Source organism: Schistocerca cancellata, chromosome 11 (genome assembly GCF_023864275.1).
Source record: "Schistocerca cancellata isolate TAMUIC-IGC-003103 chromosome 11, iqSchCanc2.1, whole genome shotgun sequence".
Classification (NCBI taxonomy): Eukaryota; Metazoa; Arthropoda; class Insecta; order Orthoptera; family Acrididae; genus Schistocerca; species Schistocerca cancellata.
Window position 1 is genome coordinate 140,665,391 of NC_064636.1, and position 21,089 is coordinate 140,686,479.

The following is a 21,089-nucleotide window of genomic DNA, read 5'->3' on the forward strand; positions in this document are numbered from 1 at the left end:
GTTACTATATATGATTCACATAAACTTTCCACCCACATTCGAATTCCAGGGTGATGTTCATACTGTCACAATAAACTTTCACTACAGATAAAAATTAGAATTTTGAACCCACATGCTTTTAAACCAGAGCTAATGTCATAAATTGGAACCCACACTTTAAAGTTATCGGTCTGTAGAAGATCCTGTTAACTCCAGTTGCAATGTATGTATCAGATGAAGAGTGTACTCCTTTTGTATGTATTCACTTGTGCATTTACTGGTATATGTGTATCAACATAGAGCACCTTCCAGTAATTCATTAATCCCTTGAAAATCAGCAACTGTTGCAAAAAGTGGTAACTTCTATGAGAGCAACTCTTGAGACAACTTTTGTAACTTCTAGAGGACTATTTTAGAACAGATGTGCTGGAAATGGATATTTGGCTAAAACTGTTAGGGGTGTGATGAGCACACATATTTATGGTTCATTCTATTTTAACAACACAAAATGTATACATTTTCAATTGAAACATTTAATTTCTTTCACATTTGCTACATTTAGTGATTGTGGTTAGAGATGAAAAACTAAGTCTGTAGAGGTATATGACAACTCTGCACAAAGTTAAAAGTCTGCAAAATTTGGAAACAAGTTGACGCATCTCAGGATGAATGACTATCCAAATCTATGCACAGAAATTGAACTTCTATTGTAGAAAAATAAATTTGCAGGGCCTTATACAGGGCCTCACCTCCTCCAGTTTCTCCTTACTCTTTCTATCCCTATTCCTGACCGTTACCAGCCAACAACCAAGATGGACAGAGGCGCAGTGGAACCTCTGTTAATTTCAGTTTGTAGTCCCCTGGTTTCCTTTGATAGTGTATGACAACTTTCACTTCCATTTGCATCAGTACCATAAATGATTGTCTTTTTTGAATTCATTATCTTAAATGCATCAAGGACATACTTAACCATTTGAGTGGTTTCAGTGTTAATTTACAAATGCAATTCCAGGAAAAGTGAAATCAACATGCTGAATTTGGAAATACAATAGATTTTGCGTTCCTGTATGTCAATCAGGAGTCAGAATGTATAATTTCTGAAACTGTACAATGTTTCACACCATATTGAGATATAATTTATATTTCTACTGAAAACAGATTGATGGAGATTAACACAAAGTCGATAAAGAATCATGACTTTTGGTATGTTATATTTGGTACAAAATGTTACTTTGCTATTTTGTTGTTCCAGTAAATCGTTTAGAGACCTCCAAAAAATTTCATACAGTATTTGTAAAACGCCTCTTCACATTTTAGAAACAAAAGAGTAAAATAATTTATTTCACTCATTTACTCCCATAATTTTATATTTAACACAGTGACTGCCAACACCCACAGCAAAGCCTTATGCTGTTTATCCACAACTGTGGTGCTGAAAACCCATCAATGTGCATGCTGCATTCAGTGTTTTGTGAAGGAAACATTATAGTACTCTCCAGATTAATTTCAGTGAGAGTTGGGTTGTTCATCAAGCTAAGGTGAGGAGTGCATACTGAAGTAATGAACAAATCACTATTTACACAGTAATGGCCTACACAGTAACCATTCCAGTTTCAGAACCCTAGTATCTGATTATCTGCAACATGAGAAGCTAGGTGATTGTGCTTTTAATCAGAAATAATACTTCTGGAAAAATAATCTTGAAGTGTTGGAAATATTCTGTGATGGAACCAAAGCATCATGTTTGGCATTGTGTGAAAGTTACACAAACTCTCATTACTGAATTTACATCTTTTGTAAAATGTACATAATTCCTAACTGGAAGTTACTATAACAGAAGTTCTAGAGGAGGAGATGACAATACCATGTTGGCAATGTACAGATGCATAGGAGTAATACCAGATCCCTTCAAACACTCAAGTGCAAACTCTCTGAACCATCAGGAAATATACAATTTAAATAAAATCATGATATGGAAATGGCACACACTTCCAGTTCATACTGGATGCAAGTCAGAGCAGTCAAGAAGAAACACTCAAATTCTTTCATTGACTGTAGCAGGAGTGAAAACTTTTCATTGTTTAATGAGCAGGGGGTTATCCTTAGACACAATTTTGAAGCACATTTGCACTAATTTCTTGGACAAGCTGCCAAGAAAATCCTACAAAAATTATTTAAACTACTTGTCAGAGAAGGGAATAAATTTGTATGGTCAGAAAAGAATGATAGAAGTAAAGCTGGGAAGAGCCTATCACAGAAACTTGGGAAAGCCTAACTTTATCTATATTGAAATTAAATGTTTCACACTAAATCTGATATCTTAATGCTCTTCATTTATTCATAAATGTGACCTTTCACAATTATATTAACATTTTGATGTACATAATTCCAGTCCTTCACTGTATGTTAAGTGGAAGTGTCATCACTGTGACATTAAAATTTACATATGTAACATTTAACCCACTGACTGCCACAAAGCCACTGCATAGTTAGTAGTATGAGTTAATTGTCTTATTTTACATTAACTCTTACTTTTTATTTTTTTTAAATGGAAAATGAACAGTGACTGAAACATCAAATGATGACAGTATGCTGTTCATATTAAGGTGTATCTATACAAAAATTAGTGGCTTTCAGATTTTGTTTTTGTGTTAATTCCTCACTTTCAATTTTACAAATGTTATGTACATAAGAATGGAAAGTTAAAATTACTCCACCTAAATCTCCCTCTCAGCTTCTCATCAGCACTTGGTCCGTGAAACTAATTTAATATTGAAGTTGTGGAATATCCAGTGACAGAACGAACTGTGGCAAATAGCTAACATATTACAACATACAACAAAAAACGAAAATTCTTCTTTAGTTACACTGTCGTGAAGTAATCATGAACAGTGCAGTAGTATTTTCAGTTAGAAAAAACTGATTTCAGGTCACAATTGAGAAATTAAAATACATGTAAAAGTTATGCAAGTGTAAAGAATTTTAATACTTGTTGGAGTGGATGTTAAATTAGTATTTTGCTTCAAAACTACAAGACACATTGCTGAGCACCTGCTGAATTGGTCTCAACTGTTCCAGTTACTTCCATGGCAAATGCAGGTGAAGACAGCTTAGTACTGAATTCTGTACTCAGTATTTGGGCGAATATACTATAAAGAAACAGACTCCACTGCGAAAAAAGTCACCCAAAGCTAAAACCTAAAAACGTTCTCTCAAAGAATAATTTGAACTTAGAGAAAGTAGAACCACAGCATAGCTAAAAAGTATGATCATTATTCAGACAGTATGTCTGAAAGAAACACCAATTTTGACTGTAATTCCAAAAGGCAGCCCAATTTCTTAGTTCTTGTTAGATTAAATCAAGCTTTCATGTATTATTCTCTGAGCAGTACTATTGAAATGTTTTAAGGTGGGAAAAAGAACTAGCATAGCTTGAAGAACATACATTACATCCATGAAAGACTGTAGCATTTGTTTCCTGCAAGCCCACACTGGGGTAAACATACACATTGCTGGCTTTCCAGGAAAAATGAAATGTTACCCTCAACTATATACCCTCAGACTCAGAGTTGAAATATTAAAAGTTTTGGCTGGTTTCGTTGTCTGGGGGCTGGGATACGTAATTGCCGCATTACAAGTCAAATACTGCTGAGTCTACAGTATACAATATGAATATACACATGAATCAAATGGTCGAAGGTTCACATCAGTCGACAATTGCGAATTTTGAATGTAACATAGAAATTAATAAATGAAAGATTTCAGTTAAATAAAATCTGCACCTACTATTTAAATAATGTGTACGAAGAAGGCCATTTATTACTACAAAACACTTATTGATGTCAATGGTCCAGCAATTAAATAAAATACAATTTGACTAACAGGGAAACAATAGATTCCTACTTTACGTAAGAAGTTATGAACAACAACATAGCTCACGAGATATTCACTTCTAAATGCATACTACATCTTCAATGCAGAAGCCATGGAAATCTCACAAGTGCACAAGTCGGCACTGAGCTGTGGTTGGTTCGTCTTATGCTTCGCATCGAACCTTGGTTGCTGTTCTCTGTTTTGTCTCCCACGGTTATCACGATTATGCTGTTATCCTCTCTCTCCGCGAGTGGTAGCAGCAGCGTGTATCGATATTCGCACCCTTGTACTACCTTTGGCCTTGCCTCCAGCTGTGCCGTGTGTGGAGAGATGGTTGGTAGGCGTGGACAAGTGAGGAAGTCTCGATGGTGCGTGTCTGTCCAGGGCCGCTGGTGGCGTCCACGAGTGGTCGAGGTGTGAGGGGCTGTTCCTATTGATACGAGGTCCATGGCTCACTGATCCCAGACACGAAAGATGAGTCTTTACTACCAGCCAGCCCTAACCATTCACATTGTGTCGTTTGAAATTTGTTGTGGGTTGTTGGGACATTTCTGCGAGCAACAACGTGTGTTTTCAACTTGGCGAAATTCTAGTCGCCTTCCTGTGGAATTTAACTTAACTTGATTATTTTGAATTAAAGTGCACCAGCGGAATCTCCTACCTTGTGGCCATTGTGGTTCCGGTTACCTGCCCTGGCAGTTGACGTAAATTCAAGCAGTGTATTCTCCTCGTCGTGTTGTGGCTGTCCTGCACGGAGTGTAGTTTGACAGATGGATGTATAATTCGTTGTGGGCGCCGATATGTTCTGCGTTGTTCCATTGAACTCCCTGTTGTGTGCTGGTCGAGTGGAGTGGAAGTTATCCTTTCGCTTGGTCCATTGACTGTCTGTCGGTTGGTTTGCCATCGGATTGAGAATTGAAGGGGTAGGAGAGATATAGTCATAAGCCACATTGAACAAGTTTTGAGATACAGCAAGTTTAAAGTTCCATGGAGGTCTGAAAATGTTTAATAGAAAATAGAAACCTTATTTCTACTGCAAACACTTGCTTAATACTTGCAAAGCATGTTGTTAAATAGTCAGCTGTCTGCATGCTATAAGATATTAATTTTAGAATGATTCTTATTAAGATGTAGTCAATGGTGGCTTAAGACTATATCTCCCAAGAAATTGTTTATAACATAAAGTATGAATCTGTAAGGATTTATTTTAACTACTCTTACACAGCAAGCAGAATATATAATTTTTACACATTAATATATACATATAAGTTATCTGAGATGTATAAATTACTTTTCCATTAGTACAGTTAATCAAGGAACTTCCTCTACCTCATCATTGTACACGTTATTTCCAGTACATGACTGAAAGAAATCTTGATTTGCTGCAGGTATGTATGGCATAAGAAGTAGTACATCATCGATTTTTTTCTGGTTAATTGGTAGTGGCTTTCTGTACTTTATTGGCAGCTGATATGGATTTAGTTCAACTACCCTTTCTTTCTTTTTGACACGAATATCCAGTGACATGAAAGCTCCTATGTCTGAATAAGAGTGCTTTACACTTAGCTTGAAGGGCTCTTCAGACTCAAACTTAAATTGAGTAGCTTCACTGAAATGGTGGGGATCTCCAGACGTGGATTCTGTACGTTTTGAAATCAATGTCTTCAGCCTTTCCAAACTTCTGAAGTCTTTTCTTTCCATTTTAGTTACAATGAAATTTTTTGGACTCGCACATTTCATTACTTCTGCCCATTCATTTGGAGTGTACACTATTGGACGTCTGTGTCTTGCATACCGTTCAATGCGACCAAAATCACGATCGCAAGGTATCATGTTGTGACCTACCACACGGAAGTAATGATGGACAGAATCAAATCTTTTGGTAGCAACAAGGGACGTTTCCAAAGCAATAATAGTCCAATTCTTTGCCTGACCCTTGCAGTTGTCTGTGATCATGTGGAGATGTTTTGTCTGAGGATTAGTTACCTCCAAGTACTTCTATAAGCAGCTCCCAACCTCATCTGAACGCCGTCCTCCATCTTTCTCGCTCCACAGAAACATATAACCTTTATTTGATCCACAGTCGTGGACACCATAGTTGTATGTCCATATTTTCCTCTGGTAAAATTCTGAACCAACTGTTAGTTTAGGTGTGGGGGACGTTTGCTGCATGTCCATTGCTATCACATGATGCTCATTCGAATTTTCTTCAGCCAGAGCAGTTAAAAACGGAATCATATTTTGTCCTCCGCCAGCCTTTTTGAGATGCTGTTCATATTATTGTTTCTTTTCTGTGACTTCTTCTGCACATAATTCTGGGTTATTTATTGCAATTAGCAATCCATCACATTTTGAACAGGTGTCACTCTTTGTAGTTTGAAGTCTGTGTTAAAGCCTGATACGAAAATTTCTCTGAATTTAATTTCAGATACTGCAAGAACCTGCTTTTCCTTGCAGTACTCTGAGTATTTATCTCGAAATATGGAAGCAATTTTGAGATCACAATCCAAATACACTTTGTACAGCTTCGTATTCATATTTATGTGGGTAGTTTCCATGTTTTCCTGAAAGAAAAAAAAGATGAGCTTATATCCTCTTCCTAATAGTACTCAGTTTGAGTACATCCCCAACAGATTAACATAAAAACCTCTTCCATCTTCTTTTGGCGCTGCAAATCCCTGGTTCATTTGATGCTGCAAATTCCTCACTCTTCGTGCATGTATCTGTAAGCCATGAACCCTTAGGAAAGCTTCCTTGCAGAGCATGACTTCTATTCCACATACCCTCACATTATAAGAAAATGTAACATCCCTGGATGATATTTTCTTGGAAGACTTTTTTGCATAGCTTTGAAAGAAATTATGAGAAATATAACAAAACGAAATAATTATACAAAATATTATACCATTCATATTTAAACAGTGAACAAACCTCTGGTTCCATTTTCGTACAGCTCTTCAGGTAAGTATTCTGCGCATTAAAGTTTCCTATGTCCCAAAATGAATGAAAAATGATTTTTCTTCTCCAAGCAGTTTGGTGAATCATTTATTTAAGCAAGTACAGGGACCTCCTGTAGTAGCAGCCTGAACAGTCTTGTGGATTTTTAAAGGCTTATACTGCTGACCACCATTTCGTAGACGTTTTGCTTTACATCTTCCACTGATCAATATTTCGCTTTCTTTTCCGTGAAGGCTTTGGTTTTTCGTGTGGTTCTTCATTTACTCTACTTATTTCGAGATATAATATGATGAGCAAAATAGTCTAGGAATTTGCGTGAGATGTAGTCATAAGCCACACAAAACTTTAAATTTCGCTAAAATCACATTAATGAGAAAATATTTTTTACACATGTTTTGCCTATGAAACTACATTATTGCACCATTAAGCAGTAATATAAATGTGCCCATCAAGATTCATCATTAACACACAGTGGCTGACAAATGCGTTGGCAATGTTGAGAGAAAGAAATAAACATGCCACAGGAAGTTAATCACCAGAAATAAACCGTTTTATATACTTACCGAAACATAATCTGAGCTGGAGCTGCTGGTCGATGGATGCCAAGATTCATCACTGTCAGGATCCGAAGGGTAAAGGTCTTCACTTCCACTACTGTCTGTGTCAAATATGCGTTGAAGACCCAAAGATGCTTCAAGCGTTCCTAACCGACCTGCCATTTTGTCGTGGCTTGTGACTATGTATCTTCTGAAACTATCACCAGATGGTACAGCATAGAACTGCACTCTGTCATAGCCTGCCATCTGTTGCAGTAACACAAAACTTTTTCAACACATTGTGAAGAAGACATTGTAAAGAATGCCGCAACATGAAAAACTCAATTTCGTGAAAGTTGTGGCTTATGACTATATCTCTCCGAGCCCCTAAATTGTTGGGACAACTGCCTGTCTCACCTAAGTGAGCATTAGTGTTTGAATTCCAGGCCAACCCTTGGAAACTTCTGAGCGCTGTTTGATGTGCTGCCTCTTCTTATTTGTTGTTTTTTTTATGTTTGGCTTCGAGCCGATTTTAAATTAAAGTTGTTTTGCCCTTAGGGCGTGAGAGTGTTTGGGCCTTCAGCCTAATTTAATGATTTAAGAAAAGGCCTTTGGCCTTTTAAATTTAAATTCCTGTTTTTGAGTCTTAAGTTATTGGCCTTGAGCCGATTTTAAATTAAAGTTGTTTTGCCCTTAAGGCGTGATATTGCTTGGACCTTCAGCCTAATTTGGAGATATATTTTCAGATGAGGCCTTCTGCTCCTTAAAATTCAAATTCCTGTTTTTGAATCTTACGTTATTTGCCTTCAGACGGTTTTAAATTAGTTTTTCCCTTGAGGCATGAGACCGAATGGCGCATTTATCCGAGAATTAAGTTATAAAATTAATGGTGGGGTTGCTCTGTTTTTAATGTCTTCTTTACTTTTGTAATGTTTGTCAAATGAATAAAGTAGTATGTTCAAGTGCAACTGACAGCCACTCATTTTCGCCCTTCCCACAAATCAAACTATCTGTCCTATCCTGCGTGTAAAGCAGGGGATCTCAGGCACTACGAAATATTTCTGTCTCCTGTGACCACGAGCAAACTGCTCAACACTCTCCAAGTATTACTTCCTGCGACCCTCCGTCGCACCTTCCCCTGCAGCACTCCCCGTGACATCTGCCACCGTCCATCATGCCACCCTGTTCAGTACCCCTCGTGTCCTTTTCTGAAACAATACTTCTCCCCGACTTCCATATAGTCTCTCCATTCTTTGGTAGTTGCCTACCGTAGTAACGAGTGCTGTGATAGGCTAGAGTTCTTCCGCCAAGTCTCCAAGCCAAAGCACGCTCACAAACATATTGAAACACACACAAAATACTGGATTTACATTTAAATAACTTGAATTTGAATAAGTATTCCTATGGCTGGAACATAAACACGGTCTAACACACATTATTAAATAGATAAAAATGAAAGAAACGTGTATCAAAGGAATAGGAAGTAAAATAGGCCAGTAGCCTAATGTTTCTGTACTTTCTAAAGCACAGTAAATTTTTGACCGATTGCTTCATGAATAGTATAAATCAGACATAAACAAAGACATAGACGAATAAATATATTCATAAGCATGCTGCTACCGTTTTTTCGTGTAACTGTGGAGTACTTATGGCCTGACATGATCAATAGTAATCGACCACTTTAACCTCCAATAACTCATGTACTATTCAAGTTACATGCCTGTAATTCATACCTATTTAGGTTTGCATTAATAGCTTTCTAAATACATGTTGATCGAAAATATCGGATGAACCGTTTAGATTTTGGAAATTTGATTCTGGGTGTTACTTGTATAATTCACAGTCAGATACTAAACTTTAAACTAATAAAGATACTGAAATTCAGATAACACCATCAAAATCGTCATGCAAATAATGGTAATGTACATGTTTCTTCTTAAAGTATCATTATTCCTCTGGCTATTGTTAATTTCTACATGAACTGTGAAATGTCTGCCATTATGGTATCACAAAGTTCGCCATCTTTTTCACTCCCGCATGCCAATCTCCTTCATCGACACAAATGACAATCCTCGACACAGCGTCAACATGGAATTCCCAGCCTCGCGGTCAACCTGGACCACGCGCTGGGGCTGCCCCTCTCGCTCCGGCTAGTGTTGGGCACCACGTGGTTGCTGACAAGCCCTAGCCTGGCTAGCTGAGAGGCCCGTGCGGCCACGCCACCTCGGAACTTTTGAGAGCGCCAGAACTGGTCCGCTACCTCACAACATCACCATTATCAAAGAACAAGGGAAAAAGAGAACTGGTGTGAATGACACAAAATGGCATAAATCTCTTGGTTGACAGCAGACATTACAAACTATAGCAACAGGCTATTTTCCTGAGAAATTTGCAACAGCACATTAGACACTAACTTTTCGCACAGCAACAGCCACAATTCTGTATAATCCATTAATTAATCTCATTTATAAAGCTCAGGGACGGCAATGAAAGAATTTATAAGTTAAAATTTACCCATTACAGAAGCAAATAGTAATGAAGTAACTCATATACACAAATATCTTACTGCTTCCATTAGGCATTTCTACTGTATTTCAATCTTATATTCTTTAGTTTTCATAAGCTGATTGTAGATAGAAAAGCAAATCGACTTTGACTTGTTTGTGTATAATGTTGATTTTAGACAATCGAGTCAATCGTCTGCATCTTTGGCTTACTACCAACATAACAGGAACAAGAGAATTTTTTTCATATTGTACCGCTACGTTTACGTGCGATACATCTTCCGAAAAACGAAAACCGAATTTCGGAAACCTTTCTTCGCTGTCGTGTTTACATGTTAGGATGTGAAGCGGATTTGCTACATCAGTTAAATATGACCCCTGGAAAACAGCTGTTACAGTTTCTGGTTTAGTCAGCACAGTCGCTGTCTCTTTTCAATTAGACGAGACGTAAACAGTGAAAGGTGGCTACACTGAGCCACAGCGCGAAAGATCGCGGCAGAGAGTTTTGTTCCGCCGCCTCCACTGGCAGTGCTTATTGAGAGGTAGCGGCAAGCAGTTCTTGCCGAGAAGTTGTGGTGGACACTGCTTGTAGCTGAAGTTGGAATGAGATGGGGTAGTAGTGAGTGTTTGTTCGATGTTTTATGCAGTGGTTTGATGGGAGAGATAGCAGATGTTATTCCAATGGAGATATTGTAATGGTCAGAGTGCTTTTCGTCAATATATATGAAGGTAATAAATATTATGTTGTTTATTTATTTGTGTGTCCTGAATAATGTATCATTACAGGTTCAGTCAACAAAGCATCTGGCTTGTGTTCTTGTATTAGAGTGTAATTTTGGTTTTCTAGCATAATTATGGTATTTGTAATTTTCTTTTATCACGTCAGTATAATTGCTATTTAAAAATTCTTGTCTTGTTGAAGAAGAACCGTGCCAGATGTGCGTTGAGTCATACTACCACATACAGAACAGCTACACTTGTGCTTTGTTGGTTTCGTAGGTTTTATAGTTGCTGGGGACTTAATTAATTAATTGTGCTAACAGAAATTTTCTTACATTCTTTGTTGTCATTCTAAGCAGTCAGATTGCGTACTAAAACTAGTCAGGGCCAGCCGTTTACGAGACTTGCGTAATCGGACTTACAGCTACTAAAAATATTTGCATTATTTGTATTTAACTAAGCCCCCATACACGTGGCGACCCTGCCAGGATCGTCCCTTGGAATCTTCTGATTGTAGAAATAGTAGACAGTAGTATTGTTGTAGTAATCTGTAGTTTAGTAATTGTAGTCTATGTTGCATGTGTATATTTGGTAATTGTCATTCTCCTAATGGTATTTTTTTTTCTCAGAATTTGATTTGTTGTCTTGTATACGCGTTTGACAATTTAGTGCAATTATTTCAATTGTTCGATTAATCGTGTTTGAGGGAAACATTTCATGTAAATGGTATTGTTGGAGATAAAGAGTCATTGTGTGTAATTTTCGTACAGTGACGAATTTTTTATGTTTTGTAAATGATTACGCGGTCGATAAAAAAGGCAAAAATGATGTATAGTGAGAATGACGAAATTGTTAACATGGCGAACTCGCCAACAGAGGAAAACAGTATGATGGATAATGAAGTGGAAAACAATGTAATAAGTCGGGAAAATAGTCCGGAACCATTTCAAAATTTTTCTCAATCAGAAAATTCACAGAACCCGAGATTAACGACAGAAGATTCTGGAATAGTATCGAATACAGATAGCTTTATGGCTATGCAGAAGGAAGTTAGTTTTGTGGGAAATGTTAGGGGCGAAAAGAATTTCGAACAACTTAACACGGAGCAGTTGATGAGTCCAATATTAAATTTGGGATCTGAATTAAAAACAGTGGCAACACGGTTAGACTCACAAATAGTAACAATTAAAACTGAGATGGGAACTTTGCGATCTGAAATTAAAACTGATAGAGGAACAATGGAAACACGGTTAGACTCACTGGGATCACAGATGGGAACTTTGGCAACACGATTAGAAGGTGATATGGAAACAATGGAAACCCGGTTAGACTCACGAATAGGGACACGTTTCAAAAATATGAAAGATGAATTAAAGAAAGAAATTAGAGAAGAAATACAACCGATTTTGAATGCTCACAATAATAGTTTAATTTCAACAGAAATTAGACAAGAGGAACAGGACAGAGAACAGAAAAAAAAAGATCGCGTGATAGTACAAAATTTTTCAGAGTTAAATTTACATCGTGCACACGATAAGGAAGAAATAATTGAAAGAACCGAGGAATCCGTACCAAATGACAGAATAAATAACTTAACGCAACACTGTGAACAGTTAACTACTAAATGTGACAATACCGAAACCCGAGTCGTGACACTTACGGAAGACGTAAACTTATCGGAAAGAGTGGAAGAGATTTCAGATAAATTGTCAAATCTTAGTTTAAATGGGGGCAGAGATTCAGATGACACAGCTCCATTGCCATTTTCAGAAACCGAAGAGTACCAGAGCATAAGTAAACATGTTGAAAATCAGGGAAAATTTATTGAACGTGTGAAAAGGGAATTTGAGGCATTAAAAAAGCAAGTCAAACAAATCGAAGGCGAAATTGTAGGAAAACATAGCAAAAGAAATTTGGAATCACAGATAGCAGAGGGGTTTGAAGAAAATAATTTGTTTCATTTACGGGATGCAACAAGAGAGCGCCAGGCGTGCGAACTTGACAATAATCGACATTGGGACTGGGACAGACGCGGTAGGTCTTTCTCGCCACGAGGCGAAAACTTTGACTATAAACACTTTTTGACTGTTCGGAAATTTAAGATCTTCCGCAAATCTAAGAATGACATACATCCATGTTCATGGTTAGATCAATTTACGTACGCACTTCCGCCAAATTGGCCATTAAGTCACAAACTAAAAATTATGTGCGGCTATTAAAGCCCTCAGGGGATTCACTACTCTAAGTGAATATGTGCCGTAGCGAGCATAGGGCCCCGAGCTGTAGTGGTGCTATTTCTCTTTTAGTTTTCTGTACCGCTACCTACTCTTTTACTATTCTTTGCATCTATCAAAACAACTCTTCAACCATCAATCTATCTAGTGAGTAAGTAAACAATAACTGGATATGACTGTTTTACCCAAAAGTGACTTTGTAATTTACCGTTTGGACTTACTGTATCTTCAGCAGCATTTATTCGTAGCTTAAATGAAATTTTACCTGTTTATCTTCGTGATAATATTACTTCATATGTTGACGACATTCTTATTGCTAAAAAGACTTGGAGTGAGCACAACAAAATTTTGGATTCATTGTTACGTATCTTTGCAAGAGTTGGCATTACGGTGAACTTAGAAAAATCTGAATTTGGTCGTTCTCAGGTGAAATTTCTCGGTCACATTATTTCTACAGAAGATATTCTTCCTGATCCAAAAAAATTAGACGCTATTCGTAATTATGCTGTTCCTACCACAAAACGTGATGTTCGTAGTTTCCTTGGCGTCTGTAATTTTCTTAGACGTTTTGTTACATTGGACGATTTGGCCACACCTCGTTTATGCAAATTATGTCAAAAGCCGACAGTTTCTCACAGAGCACCGTTGTTTCCTATCATTCCAGCAAAATTAAAGGACATGGCTGCAGTTGATTTGTTCGGTCCAGTGGTTCGATCTACTAATGGTTTTGCGTACATTTTCGTAGCAGTGGAGTTGACATCAAAATATGTGTGCTTTACACCGTTACGCAAAGCAACAGCTCGTTCAGTATCTAATGCTTTCATCAAACATTTTCTTAAAGAAGTTGGTCATGTCGATAAGGTTATATCAGATAATGGATCACAGTTTCGTTCTAAAATTTGGCTTCGTACTCTACAGCGTCGTAAAATTAAACCAATTTTCATTTCACTTTTTCACCCTCAATCTAACGCTTCAGAGAGATGGATGAAGGAAATCAATAAATTGTGTCGTCTTTATTGTCATCAGAATCACAGAACTTGGGATCAGTATCTTCATATTTTTCAAAACATTCTGAATGAACTCTCTAATGATTCAACTTCTTTACCGCCTATACTGATATTAAAAAACAAAGCACCGACAAATCGCATTTCTGAAATCGTTCCTTTTCCGCCTACACGGAAACTGCGGCATTCTGAAGTTATCAACCTGGCTCTACAAAATATTACATCTGCGGCTGCTAGAAGAGAGAAATCAGCTAAGCGTCCTGGTCGTTTAAAAATCTTGTCAGTTGGTCAAAAAGTGTTAATTAAGTCCCATCGTTTGTCTCACAAGGGAAAAGGCTTGTCGCAAATTTTTCCTGCTTTATAACGGTCCATATAGAATTCGCAAAATTATTCATGATAACACTGTTGAAGTAGAAACTCTTAAATCACGACGCTCTAAGGGAATACATCATATATCTAACGTTAAAATTTTTGTGGAATGATATACTTTTGAAAAATTTTTGTAGAATGACATACTTGTGAGAAACTAACAGTTGTATGTAAACACACGGAGAGTACAAGGATACCGCGCTGTGTTTTGGCGGCGGCATATACTCAAAGCAACAGTCAAGTCTGCGCGCCGCACAAGGCAGTCGTTGACCGCAAACAATCACTTCCTACGTCATGCGCCTACAGCTGATCGAGCGCTCAGTGCGAATGCACTGACAGCCGTAAATAAATACACAGTCTAATTTCTCCGACTAAATTCAGTATAAAGCTATAGTGACTTGATGAATTCTGTTATTAACATTCAGTATTTTTCAGGATACGGTTCTATAAAATATTTAAGAACTTCAGGTAAATTCTGTGCGTGTCCGATGTTAAGACGACTTGCTATCGAGAAAATTTCAGGAAAAATGTCATTTCGAAGAAGAAAGTAATAAACTAAAAAGGTTATTATTAATTGAGTTTATTTTTCAGGTAACATATTTCCACTTAGGTACGTACTTTAGACGTAATTTGCTGCTCGCGATTACGTGATTCATACTTTGTGCTAATTACATGTTCAATGAAATTACTTGTGAAGCGACGTGCTTGCGTACGTTAACTGATTTTGACAATGATTATTAATGAACTGGATTGTTACTTGTGTATATTATGCATCGCTTGGCTGCACTGCTTTTTCACTGATGTCATATTTTTAATTATGTGCCTGCTGTGCCTATTTATTTAAATTATAATTGACACCTGATTAATTGTACTGATGTGGTTAGGTATGTAAGTTATACTTTGTGATTTATCTGCTTGGGCCTTCATGTTTACTTATTAAGATACGATGCTAATGACCTGTTTAGTACGTAAGATATTTGTTTACTGCTATGCGTATGGATTGCACATTTACACATTTCTGCTTGTTGTCATAATTACACTTTAATTTGGTATATAGCAACGCTGATGTACAGTGTACGGACATAGAGTTTAGGTTACACTATGGTACTAGATACAGATTGTTCGCTTGGCAGAGCCTCGTTGTAAGAATTGTGCTGCATCGACTTGTTTGACATTATGTTCACTACTGGTATATTTACTCGCTATTGCTTGTTTTGCTTACGCTCAGTGCTTTATATTTTTAAGGATTGCATATTTATACATTTCTGTTGTTGTCACAACTACTCTTTAATTTGGTATATAGCAATGCTGATGTACAGTGTACAAACATAGAGTTTAGGTTACACTATGGTACTAGTTACAGATTGTTCGCTTGGCAGAGCCTCGTTGTAAGAATTGTGCTGCATCGACTTGTTGACATTCTGTTCACTACTGGTATATTTACTCGCTGTTGCTTGTTTTGCTTACGCTCAGTGCTTTATATTTTAACATAAGAAAATGAACTGCAGTAATTCGACGAGCGACTTTAGTACAAGAAACATCATAGAAGTCACATGAGCTGGAGGTTTTATGAAAGCTGTATAAATGTATGCCAATAGGAAGGAAGCTAACGACATGACATACCAACACAGTTATTACATTGCATTTTTCGTGAGCAATTGAAATAGGAAGTGACACTTGACACAAGAAATACTCCACATGTTTGCTTCTGTTTGCCATAATTCTTGAAGTGGTGTACACACTGTGAAATATTATGATCATTCACACTCCGTAATCGTACTTAATTACTGAGAGTTATTCGAACTAAGTCTGTTAGAGGTCATGTATGCATTCTTTGTTTATAATTCATAATGAGTAGAAGAATTTGGTCAGATGGATTACACAGAGGTTGTGTGTTGACAGTGTGTCTTCGGATTGTATGGGATGATGAGGTTTGCATTAGGATTTTATCTGTACTTGTTCGAGGAGACTGACTTGAGGAAAGAGTTGTTATGGAAGTGAAATGATATTGGTGCTAGGGTTTATATGTATCGACGTATTGAAGAGGTATTATTGAGGTATTATTGAGATTATGTGAAGTTGATGATTATTGGAGTTTCTGTGGATAAGAGGTAAGGTAAACGATATTGATGATAAGATTTATATGTATCGACGTAAGAGGTATTATTGAAGTATTGAGATTTTGTGATGCTGATGATTATTGGAGTTTTGGTGGATAAGAGGTAAAGTAAGTGAGGTGCATTTTTTTTTTTTTTGTTGGTCTATATGGAACAAGGAGGATGAAGATAGCAGACTAGAACACTAAAATGGAAGGAAGATTGTCTACACACACTTTGTTAAATCACTAAGCAGTATGTACTTTTTTTTTTTGGAGAGAGGAAGTTGCATATCTTGGCACACTGACAGTTGTTCAGCAACCGTACATTTTGATTTGGCTTGGCAAACATTGGTCTTGACATGATGACTATGACGTTGACTTAACTATTATTGACTGTTATACATTGCTGCCACTATTACTTGATACACATGATGAACATGAAATTTTGACAGAAGTGCATGTACACAGTTAACAGTATTCAATTACACAGTAGTACTTAATGTGGATGAAAGATGAGTGAGTGTGTTTTGTGTGTTTTCCTTTCCTAATCCTACCCACCTATCTCCTAAATATTATTTTATTTGTTTGTAGTGGCTTGCACTGACACCCATAAATATTATAGGTTTACTGATGTTTGTGTATTTGTAATAGTAATATGACAATTATCTGATATCATTTGTGTGTTTGTTATGATTTGTATGTTTAGTGTAAGAGCATTGTAAAAGCATTTGTATGTGCATTCAAACTATTGTTCATGCTTGAACTGTCTGATTAGTGATGGTGAAATTATGGACTGTTACTTGTACTTTTTCTACATGATTGGTGCCACTAGGACATGTTTAATTTCTGCTAATGAACTGTGTGATCAGTGATAGTGAATATTATGGACTGCTGTCTGCACCTACTCAACATTGCTGGGTGCGACTGATGGACTGATTCTACTGAGATGATGTCACCTGTTGCTGTTTGCACCTACTCAACATTGCTAGGTGCCATTGATGAACTGCTTCTACTGAAAAATGTGACTTGTTGCTGTGTGTACCTCTTCAACATTGCTGGGTACCACAAATGGAACTGCTTCTACTGAAATGATGTTACTTCTTGCTGTCTGCACCTATTCAACATTGCTGGGTGCCATTGATGGACTGCTTCTACTGAAATGATGTCACCTGTTGGAGTCTGCCCCTGTTCCACAATGCTGGGTGCCACTGATGGACTGCTTCTACTGAAATGATGTCACCTGTTGGAGTCTGCACCTACTCAACATTGCTGGGTGCCATTGATGGACTGCTTCTACTGAAATGATGTCACCTGTTGGAGTCTGCACCTGTTCCACAATACTGGGTGCCACTGATGGACTGCTTCTACTGAAATGATGTCACCTGATGGTGTCTGCACCTACTCAACATTGCTGGGTGCTACTGCTGGAACTGTCAACTACTTGTTGTGAATATTTGTATAAACTGATTTTTTGTGTATTACTGTTTGTGAAAAGTTATAAGACTCTTACCTGCTCATATTCGTCATTGCTGACGCTATCGATTGAATTGTTTAACCACATGATATTCGTGTAAACTATTATGTAAAGTCATATGTATGAAAGAATTTGTATTCCTTACTGTATTTTATATATTAGGCTATTGTAAGGTCAGTGCAAAGCCAAAATTTTATCTAGTTATATGATACTTACGTATTAATATTATCTTTTATTTTTGTCTGTATTTTTTTGACGAATTTGGTGGTATTTTCACCACCAATGCTGGCAAAAATACCATCAAATTCTAGCCCGTGGAGGAAGGGCATATGAAAGGTGGCTACACTGAGCCACAGCGCCAAAGATCGCGCCAGAGAGTTTTGTTCCGCCGCCTCCACTGGCAGTGCTTATTGAGAGGTAGCGGCAAGCAGTTCTTGCCGAGAAGTTGTGGTGGACACTGCTTGTAGCTGAAGTTGGAATGAGATGGGGTAGTAGTGAGTGTTTGTTCGATGTTTTATGCAGTGGTTTGATGGGAGAGATAGCAGATGTTATTCCAATGGAGATATTGTAATGGTCAGAGTGCTTTTCGTCAATATATATGAAGGTAATAAATATTATGTTGTTTATTTATTTGTGTGTCCTGAATAATGTATCATTACAGGTTCAGTCAACAAAGCATCTGGCTTGTGTTCTTGTATTAGAGTGTAATTTTGGTTTTCTAGCACAATTATGGTATTTGTAATTTTCTTTTATCACGTCAGTATAATTGCTATTTAAAAATTCTTGTCTTGTTGAAGAAGAACCGTGCCAGATGTGCTTTGAGTCATACTACCACATACAGAACAGCTACACTTGTGCTTTGTTGGTTTCGTAGGTTTTATAGTTGCTGGGGACTTAATTAATTAATTGTGCTAACAGAAATTTTCTTACATTCTTTGTTGTCATTCTAAGCAGTCAGATTGCGTACTAAAACTAGTCAGGGCCAGCCGTTTACGAGACTTGCGTAATCGGACTTACAGCTACTAAAAATATTTGCATTATTTGTATTTAACTAAGCCCCCATGCAACAGCTTCGATCTAATATTTCTCATTAACGTTCACTGTACGAAAAGCCACTCCATCCATATTAGCCGAAAATTTTTAAGAACGGGACAAAGCCCAACAGCCCAAATACGTCTCAAAATCGGTTGCGTTTGTATACGATCGAAACTCGATTGCGTAATCGGAAATCCGGCAAAAAGAAACGGATTTCCTGAATCCATTTTGAAGTGGTTACATTACCAACAAAGCGGTAGTGGGAAAGGTATTTATGAAATTCGGTTTTCAGAGCCCCATGTGAACGGGGTGTATGTTGCCTCTGCTGTTTCCATAAAGGAACATATTAAACTACGTTAATGAAAATTTGTCGTTATTGACATTAACTAACACCACATTAATTAAATTTGTCCTTACTGACATTAACTAGCACCACATTAATTTTTTGTTTCGTGTTGCTGGTAATGTTTTCAGTTCGCTATGCATATTTTCATTTATTGCACTGTATTGTATTGACAAACTTAAATTTCTTACTTACTTCTGAATATCGCAACAGTCTTTGGACGAAGTGTCTTCGACTGACATAACTGTAACGCTAAGATTTTTTATGTAACTTGCGGTCGGTGGAAATGGTGATGGTCAGGGGTGGGGCTTAGACTATGGTATGCATGGAGGGCGAAATCCTGGCGCTAAGGGCTCGTGGGTGAAGGAGGCGCATGCGCAGAAGCAGCGGGCAGGGTGGGAACAGGCCGTAGGGGCGCTGCGCTCAGAGCCACCAGCGGCGGCAAAGTGGCGGTCCGACCACGGCGGCGGAACACAGCCGCCGAGAGAGGAGAGACCGACCACGCCACAGAGAGACCTGAACCAAATCAGGACGACCACTTCCCATGCTGTTTAGTGATTCGAGCTCCAGTTGTACTCAACAATTTAATATTCAGCTATGATAGCAGACACCAGCGTCCAGCCGCCAGTTAATGTTACAATTTTACAAAGATATCTTGCTCCGCTCTCCCAGTAATTTCGCAATTATGTAACGCAACACGAATTCCTTACAGACCAATGGAAAAACTGCTAAAAGCCTACCTCGGGGAAGGTCACTTTGGATTCCATAGAAATGTAGGAACACGTGAAGCAATACTGACCCTACGACATACCTTAGAGAATAGATTAAGGAAAGGTAAACCTACGTTTCTAGCATTTGCCGGCTTAGAGAAAGCTTTTGACAATGTTGACTGGAATACTCTCTTTCAAATTCTGAAGGTAGCAGGGTCAAATACATGGAGCGAAAGGCTATTTACAGTTTGTACGGAAATCAGATGGCAGTTACAAGTGTTGAGGGGTATGAAAGGGAAGCAGTGGTTGGGAAGGGAGTGAGGCAGGGTAGTAGCCTGTCTCCAATGGTGTTCAATCTATATACTAAGCAAGCAGTAAAGGAAACAAAAGAAAAATTTGGAGTAAGAATTAAAATCCATGGGAAAGAAATAAAAACCTTGAGGTTTGCTGATGACAGCAAAGGACCTGGAAGAACAGTTGAATGGAATGGACAATGTCTTGAAAGGAGAATATAACATGTACATCAACAAAAGCAAAACGAGGATAACGGAATGTAGTCGCACTAAATCAGGTGACGCTGAGGGAATTAGATTGGGAAATAAGACACTTAAAGTATTAGATGAGATCTGCTCTTTCGGGAGCAAAATAAATGATGATGGTCAAAGTAGAGAGGATATAAAATGTAGACTGGCAATGGGGAGGAAAGTGTTTATGAATAAGAGGAATTTGTGAACATCGAGTATAGATTTAAGTGTCAGGCCATCTGTGGCATTGTAGCGAGAAGGAAGCGACTCTGCCTTACTTCTCTGGTCTCTGTGTCTCTAACAAGGTGTCTTGCTGCTCGTCGAACAGTAGTAGCGCTCAGGTGCCAGGTTCCATCTGGGTTGGGGTCCTGCTGAAGTGGAGTGTTTTCATATGCGAGTTGTTACATGTCAACAACGTTTTGTACCATACTCGTTTTAATAAAGAAAACACTTTGACATACACGTCAAAGAATTTGCAATATGGTGGCTCTGGGCTACGCCATTATATTCAACCCTATACAACACATTAACCCATTTCTCACTTTCCATACTCGTGCTTTACATTGCTCACGACACGTGTCGTTCACTGATAACCAACCTTCACTTTAAATCTTGTGTAACAGCTGGAATATTTCCTCGCGACCGTTCTTTCAGAGACGTGCCGGTTACTCGACCACGCATTTTGAGTGGCGCCCCGCTGCTAACTCGCCCTGTCTTCCCGCAGGACA